The sequence below is a fragment of the Myotis davidii genome, unplaced genomic scaffold, assembly GCF_000327345.1.
Source record: "Myotis davidii unplaced genomic scaffold, ASM32734v1 scaffold488, whole genome shotgun sequence".
In the NCBI taxonomy this organism is placed as follows: Eukaryota; Metazoa; Chordata; class Mammalia; order Chiroptera; family Vespertilionidae; genus Myotis; species Myotis davidii.
In genome coordinates this window covers 1,271,667-1,283,447 of record NW_006300365.1, presented here as the reverse complement: position 1 = coordinate 1,283,447, position 11,781 = coordinate 1,271,667, and the positions used below count along the sequence as shown (strand labels likewise).

Genomic DNA, 11,781 nt, shown 5'->3' with positions numbered 1-11,781 from the left:
CATTCTTATTTCTGGTCTACATTCATACTAAACATATTCCATTCAAAAAAGTTACAAAGCATAAGCAGTAAGATAGTAATTGACATGGGACAAGTCATTAATGAAAAGGTGTGTTCATATACATACCTACATAAATACATACCTGCATATATATGTATTTCCCTAAGCCCTGCCTCCCCATCGCATAAACTTTTTCTAAACCCATTTCTCTCTTTTACTGATCAAAAATGTGGGGAAAACATTCTAAGCAGATTAACTTTCAAATAAATGTGTCCTATAATCAAAGGGAAAGCAAAAACAAAAAAACATATTGCACATGGACAAAGACTCATATTTACTGGGAAATGAAAAGTATCTCACAGTCTTTATTTTAATACAGGACAGTGCTGTAGACTGAGTGAATGAGGACCTAAATCAATTTTGATGGCTTAGGCTCTACGACATGATGCTTTTTACTTAACAGCACTCAACACTACGTGGCACTGCTTGCGTTCCAAGAGAAAACAACACTGTCTGTAACACAAAGAATTTTCGCAGATGAATAAAACTACATTATCTAAAATGTCACTCCTCTTCACACACTTCCTATCCTCCCACCCTTACTTTATTTATTTCCCTTAGAACTTACTAAATTCTAGCACTATATATTTATCTTAAGTGTTCTTTGCCTTCTCCACCAGGATACTGGCCCACAAGGGCAGGGATGTCTGTGTTGCTTCCTGCTATATCCAGAGGCACAGTGCTCAATAGATACTTGTTCAATGAAAGAAACATTTTGATAGAAAATATTTTTTTCACCATTACCATAATAATTACATTAATAAATGAGGTTTTCTGCCCTGGCCGGTGTGGCTCATTTGGTTGGATGCTGTCCCTTGCGTCGAAAGATCGCCAGTTTGATTCCCGGTCGGGATACTGGCCCAGGTTGGGGCTCAATTCCTGATAGGGGGTATGTAGGAGGCAGCCAATTGATGTTTTGATTGATGTTTCTCTCTCACATTGATGTTTCTCTCTTTCTCTCCATTTCCCTTCCTCTCTCTAAAACCAATAAAAATATTTTTCAAAAAAAGAATGTTTTCCAATGAAAAATGTCATAAACATTTTTTTAGAAATTTAAAACCGCAAGAGCAAATAACACAGAGCCTTGGAAATTCTTTTGGAATGCTAAATAAGACAGGATTAATGCTTAAAAAACAACAAAGTACTGTCTAAAACAACATCACATATGCCAGGGAAACAACATAAAAGCAAAGTTCAATAATGAAAACCCAGAGCCCAAATACTGGGCTGATTGCACCTCCAGTGGAAGGTTTCCCTCCAATGGGGTAATGGGACACGTTCTCTGTCACCATTTTGGTATCCCAAGCCTCAGACTGCCCAGGAGAGGGCCAACTCCAGCTTACCCTCATGAGCTAACGTGATTTAGTTTCAAATGTTCTTGGTTAGTCCAGTTACAAAAGAATGCCTAAAATGTCTTTGTTAACAAGGAAGATTTTTTCCTTTAAGAAAAAAGCTAAGTGCAAGTTGTGTTTCATGTCCTATGCTAATCCCTTTCAGAAGATCAATTATGCCCCAGATGCAAATCTGAAGATGCAAAATCAATGTGTCCTAAAGCTGGTAGAAGTATCATCCAACTGTCATGAAAGTTTCTCTCATTCTCCCCACATCCAATCAGCTACAAAGCCCATGGGGACTACTTCAAAACTGCCTTTCAAATTTATCCTGTCATCTCCTTCACAGTACACCCTTATTCAGGCCTTTGGCATTTATATCCTGCAAAATTAAAATCCCTAATTGTTCTCGCTCTTTCTGCTCTCTCCACTTCTAATCAACCTGCAGTTTTGCCCGCAGTCATTTCTCTCAAACACCTGATCATCACTCTGCTGCTTGCCTTTGGAGTGTGCCTCCAGCATGAAGCCAAAACCCTAAGCACAGCACTCACCTGACTTCCAATTTAGCCTCATCTCTTCCCACAGCTCTACACAAAGATCACTCCAGGCATGCTGTGCTATTTGTTGCTGTCCGTTTCATGCCTCTGTGTCTTAACTTACTCATCCCAGTGGATTTCCAGGTGTGGAAGCCCTGGCTCATTTACCTGTATTCAATTGGTATCCACCTAATTCAAGATTCTGCATTTCATGATGCTAAGCGAAATAAGCCAGTCCGAGAAAGATAAATATCACATGATCTCACTCATTTGTGGAATATAATGAACAACATAAACTGATGAACAAAAACAGATTTAGAGACAGAGAAGCATGGATCAGACCGTCGAACCTCAAAAAGAAGGTAGGGGAGGGTGGGGGTAAGGGGGAGAGATCAACCAAAGGACTTATATGCATGTATATGAGCCTAACCAATGGACACAGACACCAGGGTGGTGAGGACATGAGTGGGAGGGGGGGAGGCCGGCAATGGGGGGGTAAGGACAGATATGTAATACCTTAATCAATAAAGAAAAAAAAAGATTCTGCATTTCAAAGGACCAGTAGAAGTCTGAGGCCTATTGCTCAGGTGCCAACCCACCCTTCCCTTAGCCTACACCCTAGTGAAAGACCAAAGGACCTTTCGCAATATGGAAACTATCCACATAGGAGAGAATGCACAATCCATTCTTAGACTGCAGGTGGAAAAGTGCCTGGTGGCAGAGAGAGTGGGAAAGGAGGAGATTCCATCCACACAGCTCCTCATTCCAGGGGGAAAATGGGACTTACAGGGTGAAATTTCCCATGGAGTCACAGGGAGTGGAATCCAAGAGTGGAAGTATCTTGTATCCAACATACAGAATTGGGAGAGTGCCAGATCCACCGATGATGCACTATGCAGACGTACCACATGAAACTGATAGGTTCCCCCCACCACACACACCCATCTAGGAGCTGAGCAGAGTAACTTTCTAGGGCACTGGTTGGGGATAAAATTTGCAGAGAGAAAGTGCAAATTCAAGAGAACATGAATACATTTTTGAGGCTCATCAATGTCAGAGACAGATGGGATCTAAGAGAAATCCAACAGAGTTCCCAGGTTACAAGAGCAAAATAGACATCACCTTTACAAAAGCAAACAAAAGGAATTATGGCAAAGCTGGGAGGCTGTTTCAGGCCCAGAGAGAAGTAAAGCTACAAGAGTGAACACCCATAGGAGTGAACCCAAGTGGGCTTTCAAGTGTAGAGTCCACTATAGGGACAGAGAAAATAAGAAGAGAAAGTGGAAGGGAATTTCAAATGTAAATAACTGAATCCTACACTGAAATTACTGAGTTAAATCAGAGGGAGAAGGGGAGGAACTTGGCTACGTTGTTTAACATTATTCCAGTTGGTGGCTCAGAGTCAAAAATTAAATTGTAATTATAGAAATAGTTACATCTTTGCACACCTGAGTTTGTTGTCCTGTGAAATACCTATTTGTTACTGATACCATAAGAGCATATAAAACAAATTTCACAGATGTCATATCTTGTCCTAGGATTGGCCAATTTAGCTTTCAGTAAGTCTACTCAAATAGAATATGTAGAAATTGAGGAATTTTTGTCCCACATGAATATCATAAATATTTTATAAGTGCTTATTGAACACCTGCTGAGGAAAAGTACAGTATTAAGAACAGCAGTTCTGTCAGGTCAGCGTGCTCAGTGATTGAGCATCGGCCTATGAACCAGGAGGTCCTGGTTCAATTCGCATTCAGGGCACATGCCCGGGCTTGTGGGCTCGATTCCCAGTGTGGGGTGTGCAGGAGGCAGACAATCAATGATTCTCTCTCATCATTGATGTTTCGATCTCTCCCTCTCCCTTTCTCTCTGAAATCAATAAAAATATATTTAAAAAAATAATATCCACTGGAATTGAGATCATAATTGCAATTCAATACCACTAGAATCAATACATCTAAAAGATATGTGAAGTGCAATGGAAAGATCGCCTTTCTTGGCTTCTGAGTTAAGATAGTCCCTTTTGTGCACCAAACAGTTTCCTTGACTTTCTGACATTTGAAGGCTACTTTGCAGTTAGGTTAAAAAGAGGAACTGCAAACATTTAAAATCTTTAAAGCTAATAGCAAGTCAGAGGCTCTAAGTTGGAATGACTGGAGGAGACTATCCAGCTTCCTAATGCAGTTATGCTTTCTACAACACTCCTGGGAGTCAGGGACGGAGCCTCTGATTCAACAATAATTTGACAAAAATGTTTCTACTTTGCAAGAGTTCTTGCCTGAATATCACTAATAGTTTAAAAATAAACACTCAAAGGATTATATTGAATTAAAATTACTGTCAATTCTACCTATTAATGATAATTATTGGTGGAAATTTAATTGTGACAGTTCACTCTAGCCAGGCAATGGTCTCTTGCGAATTGCTCATTTCAAAAACACTCATCTGTTTTCTGTTATTACACTAGTCATCAAATTCTTCCTGCCTTGGGGCATCTAGCCTGTGTTAAGGCTGCCCTCAGTGTTAACTCGGTTAATACTATGCTGCTTCTAATTTTCTTGAAGAAGATTGGATATCGAGGAAGGAAGCTATCCAGGAAACAATATTTTAAAATCCTATTACAAAATAATGTCTAATTTCATCTGAACACAAATGGCCATTTATGCAATTTTCAAGTAACACATAAATATTCAATTTCTCTGCTTAATTTTCCCTGTCTGCCCTAGGGTATATTTATTCATCAGCAAAAGCCAAATACTACTGAGTTCCTTTTTCACTAGGCAAGATAATCACTTTAGACTTTGAGCAACCTTCATGACCAAGTTCAACAGCACTGAATGGATTTCCTTCAACTTTAAGGATTTAATGTCAAAATGACCAGAAACAGGAAGAGAAAAGAGACAGCCTATTAATAAAAAAAAATAAAACTCTGGCTCCCCCATGACCTTTTGACACATTGATATTTTCATCTCAAAAGATATACAAACAATAGTACAGAAACACTGGGAACTATAAACTGGGATAAAAGGAAGGAGCACAGTGGTTGGCTACTGATTGGTCACTGCCACAATCGGCAGCCCAGGCGCTTGCTAGCATTTCAAAAGTTCAACTGCACAACTTTCCCTTTTATATTAATAGAATCTTAAAATCAGATATTCTCTGCTGTTAGAAATGTGCTGAAAGACTGTTTTCCCTAACAATTACCATTTCCTTTAATCAATATTTTTACTCATTTAACTATCAGATGCTCATTTTCCAACACAGATCAGCCATTTAGCAAATGTGTGCTTTGGCTACAGGAAGACAAGAAAAAATTAAACACAACAGGTTTGTTGTTGTTTTTAAATTCTGTGTCATAAAAACCAAAGGCTAGTCTCTATAAATTATTGACCCACATCAGGAGTTGACAAACTTTCTGTAAAGGACCAGATAGCAACTACTTTAGGTAGGCCTTGTGGATTATGTGGTCAGTGTCCCAATTACTCATCTCTGTACTTGTAGTGCCAAGGCAGCCACAGACAATAGATGTAAAGAAATGGGTGCTGCTATTTTCCAATGTAAGGTTATTTACAAAAGCAGACGCAGGCTAACTTGGCTCAAGGCTGTAGTGTGATCTATATTTTTCTTTACACATAAATAACAATATTGCAAACTAAACTCAAAATAGAAAAGACGTTATTTGACCAGTTACATTTTTACCAATTGTTTAACAAATCTTGAGTGGCTTATGTATTATCTACTATGTGTACACAGAACACTAGATCCTATAAGGAAAAAAAGGCATCAAGCCATGTTCTTGAAAAATATACACAATCTATTAGAAGCATAAGACTAGAACAATTGAAATGAATATTAATGATGTATTTCTTACATAAGTTATATGACAAGACTCTAATGGCCTATAAAAAAGGGGACTGTCTATTACTAAGGACAAATATTTAGAAGATATTTTGAAGAATTCAAGAATTGAACTAAATCATATTTTGTTATACAGTTACAAATGAGAGAAAAGGTATTTATGACAAAGGGAACACCAGAAATAAATGCAGAGAAGTAGGAATGACTATGACTGAGGTAGTGGATCGCTCAGTTCAAGAGAAGAGAGCAGGCACTAAGAAGTACAAGTTCATGGTCTCTTATCCATAACCTCTGAAGTCAGATATTTCAGAATTAGGTTTTCAGGCTGTAGGAAATTAAAACAGTGTATATGCTGTAAAATCTTAACACACCCAGAGCAATCTGGGGCAACATCCTCTAATTAGACTTATTATTATTTCTGCAGCATTAATATTTACATTTGACAGGACCTCCTATCAGTTCAGGTCAGGTTTGACATCAAATGCGTTTGGGCACTAAACTTACTTAAAAAATTCTGGTTTTCAGAGAATTTGCATTTTTGAACTGCAAAAGGGGTTTAGACATAAAGTGTTTTTAGCTGCCCTGAGGCACTAAGCAATTCTGTGCTTGTTGCAATTTTGTCTGCTTGTCCGTTACAATTTTTGACTGGCACCAATAAGTATTGGGCTTTAGGGGTAGTAAAAAAATTTCACCTTTTTTTTTTTAACTGTAAAATATATTTTTTCTTTTTAAAAGTGTTGGACAAGACTCTATGAATGTACTACGAAGGTTTAAAAGTGTATCTCTCTTTAGCTCTAAAACAATTGCAGGTCTCTAGAGGCCTCTGTTACTCAGGGTAAATGCTAAAAAGACGTTCACAATATTTAAAGACTGCATTAGATAAAAGAAATGTGATAAGTTTCTTAAAAGTTAGATTTATTATTATGCTGGAAAATAAGACAATGCTCATTGCCTATCTCCAAAAATAAAATAACTTCCCATCAAATACATAATTCCACTCAAAACTGGCAATCTGGCATGGAAGGTTTGAAAGCATGCACTATGCAAATAACTTCCGATTAGGGAGGCCAAGTTACCTGAGGAATACTAGTCAATGCTATACACAAAGAAGATGCCACTGTGATTGAGTTCTCAAGTATAATACAATAAATGTAGCTGATGTTATCAAAGTTATAGCATTCTTCACATTGCAATAACATCAAAAGAACTGAATGGTCTCATTTCTGCCCAAAATGTGAACAGGGTGAATTGTGCTTGGTAACAGAAAAGTTATAAATAAATGATGTTAATACAGAGATTTCTTTGGTAAGTTCCTTTGAAGGAATCCATGCTACACTTAGATTTAAATTATTTTGTTTCAAATAAAATTTATGATACTTAGCATTTAATCTTTCATTCCAAAACAAATTTAAACAAAAACTGGAGTCTGTTTCCTACTCATCATATAGATAATACTATATAACTAGAGGCCCGGTGCATGAAAATTCATGTACTAGAGGGGGGTCCCACAGCCCAGCCTGCCCCCTCTCACAGTCTGGGAGCCCTCAGGGGGAGGAGGGGACCCGGCAGTCAGGGGAAGGTGACGCCCCCATCACACCTCTGCTGCTTCCACTGCTGGCAGCACAAGCCTCAGCCGGCCCTGGTTACCTGAGCCTCAGGCGGCCCTGGGAGGCTTGCCTGCACCTCGGGCCGGCCCTGGGGGGCTGGAGGGCTAAAGGGGCTGGGGGACTCCCGAGGCAGGCGAGCCTGGCTTTGCCACATGCCTGCCACCTAAACAGGGCTGAGGGGTGCCGCCATGGCTGTGGGCACCACCATCTTTGAGGGTGTGACAGTCAATTACCATATTCCCTCCTTATTGGCTGTGGGCACCGCCATCTTTGAGGGTGAGGCAGTCAATTAGCATAATTCCTCCTTATTGGGTGTGGGTGCCACCATCTTTGAAGGTGGGGAAGTCAATTAGCATATTACCTCCTTATTGGCTGTGGGTGATGGTGTGAGGGTCAATTAGATTATTCCCTCTTTACTAGATAGGATACTCATAAGAAAGCCAATGAAAAACCATTTTAAAAATGACTTTTAAATATTGATTAAACAGTAATGAGTGAGTATGAGGAAGTATCACGAAGTTGTTTAAACAAGAGTGAAATACATAACTCAACAAAGTAAAAAAAAAATCACAATAATCACAGTTTCAATATGTATTGTGCTGGAAGAGTCTGAGACCCTCATCCCCTAATTTCCCTTTTCTGGGCTTTTGAAAGAAGACAGAGGATGATGTGTGAGCCTTGCATAGCTACACACAGGGGACAAGTATTAACTCACACAAAGGCTGGATAATGAATGAGTTTTCATAATTGAAGCTGTATTATTCTAATGAAAGAGATTGCTGCACACAATAGCTGTATAACTATTACTGAGACTTTTGGAAAAATTTCTCAACAGTCAGCCCTAATATTGGTTCATGGAATCTTAATCTCTTACTAACATAAAATAACTTATAACCGAAAACACTAATTTGAATCAATATATGCAACTCCTATCTTTACTGCAGCATTATTTACAATAGCTGAGCTATAGAAGCAACCCAAACACCCATCAATAGACAAGTGGATAAAAAGGCTATGGTACATATATACAATGGAATAATACTTGGCCATACAAAAGAATGAAATCTTACCACGTGTGACAGCATGGATGGACCTAGAGGGTATTATACCCAGTGAAATAAATCAGTCAGAGAAAGACAAATACCATATGAATTCAACTCTATATAGAGTAATATTGTCAACAATAAAAAACATAAAAAGTAATAAATAAATTAATAAACAAACAAATATTCTGTTTCTCAGAGAAACAGAGAGTAGACTGGGGGTTGCTAGAGGGGAGGAGAATCGGGGGACTGGGAGAAAGAAGTGAAGGGATTAAGAGTACAATATTGCAATAACTGTATGGTGGGTGGTGGAAATATCAGGAGAAACACTCTATCAAGTATAAGGTTGTCTAACCACTATGCTGTACTGTTGAAACCAATATAAAATATTACTGAAAGTAAACTGTAACTGAAAATTGTATGCATATGTGCATAACCCATGGACACAGACAATAGGGTTGTGGAGGCCTAGGGCAAGAGTGGGCTGTAAGGAGTCAATGGGGGGAAAAAGGGACATATGTAATACTTTCAACAATAAAGATTTTTTAAAAAAATTTAAATTAAAAAAAAATTGTTACATGGTGGATCTGGTGATGGTGGGGGTGTGTCTGTTGGTACTTGTTCCTGAATACAACATAGTAAGGTGTTTGTGCCCCTTCCCAAACTAATATATTCTAAATTCCGTGGTTCCTTAACTTCAAACCTGCGTCAAACAATAAAAGTACTGAAGACGTTTCCACCCTCTGCAGAACTATTGAGCTGTGTTGGGCCCAGAACCACTCAGACCATTGAGAAATCCCTCTTTCAAGAGAGGAAGGGTGGTACGGATATTATCCCCCTAGTTTTGGGCACTGGGATAACTAAATCTTTGAATAAGCAAAAGAATCAAAATGGAACCTGAACCAGAGCAGGAAGGCTTCCTAACTTAGCAATTCTCCCAAATGTCCCAAAGGAAGAAGCTATCTAGTTTAGCACTGACTATAGTACCAAAGAGATAGTTGTCCCTCTCAAAAGTTACCAGGGAAGATAATTCTCAACCTCCATACGTAGTATAGTCTAGTGTTAATTACCAATTATTAAAATTAGTTTTGGTCCTTTCCCCCTTCACTATGGTTAAATCATCAATAGTAATAACAGCACAATAGTTAAAAATATTACCTTTGTTCAGAAAACTTGAGTACTGACTTATTAGCTAAATCTGTGACCATGTACAAAGAAATTAAAGTAGTCTTTGATAAGAATAGTCTAAGTTTGTTGTAAGCATCACATGCAATAATGGACACATATGGAGCTTGGCAAATAATATGTGATCAATGGTAGTGTAGCAGTAATAGTATGAGATGGTGTTGCTAATAGTAGTAGTAGTAGTAGCAGTAGTAGTTGTACTATTCCAAAAAAGGTGGGGTAAGAAAAAAGAAATATATCAAAGCCAATGCAATTTAATTTTTTATATTCTCCTAAATAGAGAAATGATTAAAACCACTGGCTTATATATATGTGCATCAATTGCCAATAATGCTAGAAAACTGAAAGCACTACTGCATAAAACTAGAATATACACAATTATGGGAAATAATCTAAGTTTTATGTTATCTGAAGAGGACAGGGTAATTGTCAAAGCCTTTATGAAAGCAAGTATACACATTAATTGCTATCTGTTGAGACTGGCAGACATTCCCAAGTAGTATTTATGTAATATGCATTTCCTCTAAAATGGAGGCCTAATTGCTTAGTTATCCTAAATTGCAGAATGGAAAACAAAGGAGCAGTTTAGGCCATGTGGGTAAACAACACATTTCTAAAAGCTAATTATCTTTTTATTTAATAGACTGAAGTTGTACCAAATGAGACATTTAAATCTAATAAATAATACACAAATTGTAACCTAAAGACTAAAATATAGGAGCTACTCATATAGTTTTTATTGCTCCATTAAATAAGCTCTTATTTACTTCCCCACAAAACATAATTATACAACACTGGGTCCATTTCAAGGCCATTCTGATGTGCTATTTAAAAATTATGTGAATCAACTTACATACTCAGGAAGTCTTGAAGCATAATATTTGAATTGTATTATCAAATGCCCTATTCACTTCCATGATTAAGAAACAGAAATGCAGTTTTGAAAACCTTGTACATGATCACATAAAACCACTATTACTATTTGTCTTACTAGAAATGATTAAATATAAGGATAGCTAGGCACTTTACATAAATACTATTGTCTATACTTACTGGTTTCTACATCAGATATTTAACACTTTGGATATCTTATAAATTAAAATAATTCTAATTTAAACATCAACCTCCGAAAATGTATTCCAAATTCACATACCGATTAAATAAAGACATCATGAAAATATAGTTAATTTGCTTGTCTATTTAATATAATATCAAATTATTCAACATAAGTAGCCAAAATTGTATATGTACATATTGAAGAAACCTCCAGGCTCATCATTTTTAGAGAAAACAAAAATGAGAGAAATGCCCTTTTAATGCTATAACATGATAACACGAGTTTCTGTGCTTTCTTAGCTTTTCTGCTCAAAAGGCTTTTCAATGCTTCATTTTGCTTCTTAGGAAAATTTAGCCCACCATTCTTTTATTTTCACTTTATTAACAAAAATCACATTCTGAAATAATAGCGATAAAAAATATTAGACTTGAAAATAGTTGCCTGCTTCCTTGCCAAAGACAAGAAATGATTGACGATGGATAAGAATGAGCAAGGATTTAGTTTACTCTACTATCACAGGTAGTGAGAGAAGAATGTGAACATCTGTGAAAAAATGCAGCGCAATTTGTATGGTAAAAATACTAACGTCATGAAAATATATAGAACGATGCTCCCTCCCTAACTGGTTTGGCTCAGTGGATAGAGTGTTGGCCTGTAGACTGAAGGATCCCGGGTTCGATTCCAGTCAGGGGCATATGGCTGGGTTGCTGGCTCAATCCTCAGTGGGGGGTCTTACAGGCTCTACCCCCATTAGGGGGGCATGCAGGAGGCAGCTGATCAATGATTCTCTCTCATCATTGATGTTTCTCTCTCTTCCTCTCCCTTTCTCTCTGAAATATATAAAAATATATAGAAGGAAGCTCCCTGTGGGGTTATGGCAGAATTACATGAAAATGTTTCCTTTCCTCATTTAGGGATGCATGTCCTACATGCAAAAAAGTCTCTGGTCAAGAAAGTGACAAAATATTGTGAATTCAACAATTTGCCTTTTCCATTTTTTTAAGAATAGGAAAGCTAGGCTGACAGCTTCTAGAAAGGTAAGAGTGGAAGAACTGACCTTGAACAACAACAGGTTTGAACTGTGTGGGTCCACTTATTGGTGGA

The 11,781-nt window shown here is 37.6% G+C and overlaps 1 protein-coding gene across 1 annotated transcript in view; it reads right to left on the bottom strand.

Moving 5' to 3' along the window:
• The window catches only part of DIAPH3 (diaphanous related formin 3), a 522,899-nt gene that overhangs the window by 142,928 nt on the left and 368,190 nt on the right, over positions 1 to 11,781 (bottom strand). The window lies entirely within an intron of this gene.